The following is a 6,000-nucleotide window of genomic DNA, read 5'->3' as shown; positions in this document are numbered from 1 at the left end:
CCTTCATCTCCCACTGGCTCATTGTGCCCGTGACATAAATTTAGAAGCAGGGAACTACTACCCAGATCTGCATCTGAAAGAATGTGTAAGTGAGGGGGAAAAAACCCAACATCGCTGAGATGTAAGAGAAATTAGACTGTGAGAAAACAAAGTCTTTCACTTTGGTTCCTTTTTTCACTGGGAGAAAACAATAAAGGAATAAATTGGTGAAAAAGCTTTCCAGCATTTCCGTCTTCTGGCTTTTGTCTAGTGTCATGCAGCTTGTAACTAGGTTAACCAGATCCTGAAGGAGCTTAAAGACTGTTTGAGGCTAAGGTTAAATGTTAGTTAAGGTTAGACCTATTTTGCAGAAATTACCCTCAGTTTTCAGGGTCCTTGGAGTCTCAGGCAAGTGTGTAGGGAGAGGTAACATTGTGGCACAAGGGAAATGCAATATACGATGTTACAAACTCGAATATGAAAGGAATTCTCCCAATTCAGATTTTGGCAAGTTTAGATTCAGAAAAATGTTTTTGTTTTCTTGAACGTTCATATTTCATTGGAAATGGACCCTTTTTGAGGAGTGGGAAGAAACCATTCGCCAGAATAAAACATTTCTGTCAAAGAAACTCCCAACAAATCAACAGGTTGGAAGGAGAATATCTGTTCATACCTGATTACACAAAATATAGTCGGGGTTTTTTTAATGCTTAGAGAGAATATAAGTTTTTGTGGCATGTGCTTTAGCTAGATATTTCAAAGGAAATGAATAGGAGTGAAATGGTAACAGTATTGTTATTATTAGTCTTCAGAGTTAATACATGCTAAGGTGGATGAAGTGATTCATATCCGTCCAAGCTATTGTTTCAGTGACTGCAGACACTTCTACTCTGCATAGTGTTCCAATTAATGTTTTCTAAATTATCGTCATAATCATAAGGAGTAGAAACTATAATTATTCAAAAAAGTATGCAGATACAACAGCATGAAAAGAAATTCTTTCTCTTATTTGAATGTTTTAAAGTAAGAAGTTTTTGTTCAATTCTTTTTGTATTAAAGCAGAAGTAACTTCATAAAACTGCAGGAATATAATTAACATTTTTGGAGCTTTTTTTTCCCCCAACATCTCACAGTTTTGACAGTTTTCAATCAATTCCGCTAGAACTTACATCCATCCTTCATTCTTCTCCTTTCTCAGTAAGCCTAGCTACTAGAGTACAGTTTCACAACAACCTAAAAATTCCTCAGTGCCACACATAGAGATACACAAGGTTCTGCACCTGAGTGTCATTTGCTGGTAATTGCGGTACTGATGTTTTGCTTCTTGTCTCTGATAAAAGGCTGATTATTGTTGCGAGCTCTATGCACAGTTGGGTGTTTCTAGAGAGGACAGTAGCTCCTCATTACGTCTGTCTAATTAGGCTGATTGGTTCACAGCACTGAGCCAACCTGATTGAGAGGTGTGCTTGGCTGAGTGTCCTTATTTCTAACTGCTTTCGCTTTGTGTTAAATGAACTTTTGCAGGGGCTCTTCCTGAGCCACTCTTCCAGCTAGAGGCAAAGATGCATGACCAATGTAATGCTGAAGAAGTAAAACCTGTCCTGCTGGCATGATGTGGGTAAGTTATGCCACAAATACACTGAGGTTGTAGTTTTAAGTTGTGGCTGCACTGACAGGAAAAGAGGCTGGGGATTTTGCAGATTAAGAACTTCGAAGGACCTTCACGTAACAGTGATCTGTACCTGGAGATTAATGCAGGTTGATTAATCTGGTTTTCCATTTAAAGGCAGTTTGGCCATCCCAGAATGCTTTAAATCAGAATGCTTTAAATACCTTTAAATAGAAGGTATAAACAAAAGACTTGAGAGGACTGTGCTTGTTTCAGAGGCTGTGAGGCTACAGCAGATGTAGTTTTGGAGCCCGGTTCTTGCAGCCCTTTCATAATTCAGTGATGCCATCCATTTCTCCTACAGGGACTGAGACATTTGCTTAGGACCATTGACCTCAGAAATGCAGCTTCCAGTGTTGCATAAGGAATAGATTTTGTACTAGCAGCAGCATGAAAACACGAGGAGCATATGTTTGATAAGTTACACTGGAGCAGCGAGAAGGATGGGATAGGGTTGTGCCTGGAGCAAGCTGTCTGACTTCTGGGCTGCAAAATCAAAAGGGAAGCAGGGGAGAGGAGGAGGCTGTGTGGTGTGAAGCAGAATTCAGATGTTGGTTTGTCTTTTAAATCCCAAACTTTGAGATGGTTAGATTTGTGAGATTTATTCACTCCATAGTGGTGGTCCAGGAGCTCATTCTCTGTTGGCTGTAATTCTTGTAATCAAAGCAATTAGTACAGCACACCATGCCCAGAAAAGCATTTACAGCATTCATATACCTATACAAGATCAGATTTTGAACTCTCTCATAAATGTGGGATTGCCCTACTCATTAAGAAAATGTAGCTTTTACATTACAGCCTTTAAATTATCCATTGACTTTGACAAGCAGTCACAGGAGTGCTGTGATAACATTGAATTTAATATGAGCAAATGTTCTTTTTTGTTGACCCTTATAAGGAAGATGGCTCTAAGTGCCTGGAAACCTAAAACTGTCAGGTGATCTACTGGGTTCCAGTTCTGTTAGTTAAGTCACAGTTAATATCAAATGCATCAAAATTTGCAAAAATCACGTTCCCCTAAAATAGATGAACCACCCGACAGATCTACATCAAAATCACAGGCACATTTTGCAGTTTCATTTGATTGCATGTGAGTGTTTCATAATCCGATCTTCTTCTGTGCAAATTTAGAGTGCTGCCATTAGCTTTGAAAGCACTGCAGTGAATTCCACTATCTGTGTATCTGACACAGCAAAACTAAACCCAAACCCCACATTCCTTGTCCAGATCTGAGTTCTTAATATTCTGCTCTTTTTCCTTTATTTTTTTCTTAAGGGATTAAAAAAAATCAAATTGTTCCATTTTGGAAGACAAGGCAGCTGATACAGATGCAGCACTGTGCAAGATTTGATCCATTTTCCATTTCAAATATGCGTCGGTATGTACAGCTGACATCTGAGAAGAATTTTACATTCAGAATTAAAAGCTCATTTGAACACAGTATACCCAGCACATTCCATCCTTTTATAGAAAGACCATTGCTCGTGAGCAGTTGCCTAGAAAAAAGCTTACTTCAGACACATAACAGATAAGAAAGGACAGCATTTCCACAAGCACACTCCTTCTTCCTTTCATGAGCTCACATGGCTTGTTCAAGCTCTAATGACTCACAGGTTTGAAAGGCTTTGTCCACGTCATAAATGATAAACACCAGAGAGATTTGTCTGAAGAGACAAGATAAATTATGTACAACTATTCCAAACAAAGGCAAAGGTAGAGCATTCAATAAGCAGATACCGGTATTAACCTTCAGAGTGTATTACCTAATGTCTTCATGCTAACATGACTAAGGCATTACAACTGAAAAGCTGGGCTTAGGGAAGTCCCAGCAGCCATTGATAGGATACTTCACATTGTTGATTTAGAATTTCAAGGAGTAAAAAACCACCTATTCCTCTTCAGTTTGAATGACAGACCTTCATGCTAGCATCAAGCCAAAATGGCCAATGAGTCTATGGTGGATAGGCATTCATTTCTAATAAGTAGGAAGCAGTTATTTTTCTCATCTCCATCTAAGGAGACAGCTAATCAGTGACCAAACCCTAGCTTTCTCCTAAACATGTTCTGAAGCCTGCCTGCAGTCCATTCCTGAGTCCACATGGTGTGAACACAGGCACACAGGTTTTGTGTAGACAAATCACTCTCTAACTCCATGCTCTTTCCTTTTCTCCTTGGGGAAGAAGGAAAGATCCTCTGGCCACAGCTCAAAGGGACATGCTCACATACATTCAGAACCTGTCCCCCAAGAAGCCCTACTGTTGATGGCCCTCTATCAGGTCTGCGATGAGTCTTTAATAAAGGCCAAGACACCAGCAGTGCTCTCACTGAGCAGCAATTTGCCTTCTCCACATTGGGAAAACCTATCCAGCTGGTTATAACACTGCCTAGGCTGACAACCACACTTCTCTACATCTCCCAGTAAATCCCAATAGAGATTACAGTGTAGTGATATTCTCTGAGTAAAAAAAATAGTAGGTTAAATTTGTTGGAGAGCCTTCACAAACTGTTTCTTATCTGAGGTCCCCAATATCAAAGCTAGCCTTATGGGGAATATAGAAATCATTTACATGTCTAGGAATGATAGTGGAATATGAGTTGATAACTAAGGTGACTAATTAAAGCAGAAAGTCCTTGTTTCCTCAACTAACATGTAACATTTGAAGCGAATTAATAGGAACCCCTGAGGCTGAAATAGGGACACAGCTTTTAAACTGTGCTGAGATGCATTGGAATAGTTACAATTCTTTGTGAGATAGACTGCACAGAAAAGTACAGAAAATAGGAAAGTGTGTGCTAAAAGCAAGAACTGTCCTTTCTGAGTAGGAATGTCTGACAGCTAAGACGAATTGGTTTGGCTTTGTCGTTTAAAATAGTAACTGATATTTTGTCAAGTTGCTCCCTCATGGGTAGAGCCTTACAAAACAAGAGCGATGATTCCATTAATTTGCGTCTCTTCTGTGGTCCCAGGTGGTGTAGTTAATATAGTTTCTGTAATATCAAGTTAGTACTTGTTCCTACTCTTGGTGCATTCTTCTATAAATGTGCCCTCAGCTCATATTATACCCTCTGGTTGTAGAGAAGTTGAAAGTTGAGGATGGAGACTTTAGGCTTGATCTGAAACAGAATTATAAAAGCTATCAAAATGAAACTTCCACGTGTGTCTTCAGATGCAACTTAGGTTCTGGCTCACCTGCTTTCCAATGCTACTTCATGCTTCTAAAGCCATTTGTGTGAATTAACACAGCTTCCTAAATTCAGTTGAGCTATGGCTGTTTAACCCAGCTGAATACCAACCAATATCGGGCCAACCCAATACCTGGACATTTAACAGAATTTTCCCTCTTCTTCCATTCACTTTTGTCTCCACTTTTTTTTTTTTTTTTTTTTTTTTTTTTGAGTGCTAAATTTTTAAAGGAAAAAAGTGTGAAGAGCACAATCCCATAGCATCTTGACTTGTAAGAATGACAAGATATTTCAGCAGCAAACTTTGGGACACGGTTGCCAAATGCAAACCTGCTCTTGACTTGGCTAATTCTCAAGAGGCTTGGAGAAATAGCTGGTCCTCAGTCCAGGGAACCTGTAGGAGGAAGATGGAAAGGAGCCTACTAATATTGATCATCAGAACATCTCCTAACTCTCTGTTTCATTTTTTGAATCAGATGAAACAAGCTGAACACATATGCAGGGAAAACTTACGTTTTCAGGAATGAATTTCACCTAAACTCTAATTTTTCTTTTATATATCAATCACAATTGATGAGATTAAATAGTTAACCGACCAGTTATTGGTATTCTTCATGGCTGTAGGAGTTTGTGATTGGTTTTCTCAGAAGTGAAATGAATACTGCTGTAAAACTGTATTTCATAAATTAATTTTGTATGTTTCCAGGGATGCTTCTCTCACAGTGACTGAAAGAAAAAAATAACCAGGGTAATTTGGTACAGTCAGATGGCACAAGAAGCGCTGGAAAGAGGTAAGCATTTGAAAGTAATATACTCCAGGACTATTTTTTCCACTTTTTCATGCCACTTGAAAAAAACAACCACAGTTAAAACATAGTCAAAATCGATGCTGATCTCTCAGGCTGACATTGTCGTGAGTGAAAACTTCCGGGAAGTTTGGCTGTATTCCATTTTTTGCAGTTCTGTGGTCTTTTAGGATTTTTTTTTTTTTCTTGGATAATTAGATCTCTGACATTAGACACATATAATTAACAGGGAAAATGGTTTGCATGCTGACTATAATAGCACTGTCTAATCTGTTTGCCAGATAACTGTTATGGCCTGAGTTTTCAAATCATTTCATTCCCACAGATAGCAGCAGACATGCCTAACTGGAACCACCTGGATTT

This window comes from Phaethon aethereus (genome assembly GCF_964289735.1).
Source record: "Phaethon aethereus genome assembly, chromosome: 2".
Lineage (NCBI taxonomy): Eukaryota > Metazoa > Chordata > Aves > Phaethontiformes > Phaethontidae > Phaethon > Phaethon aethereus.
Note: the sequence above shows the minus strand (reverse complement) of the source record.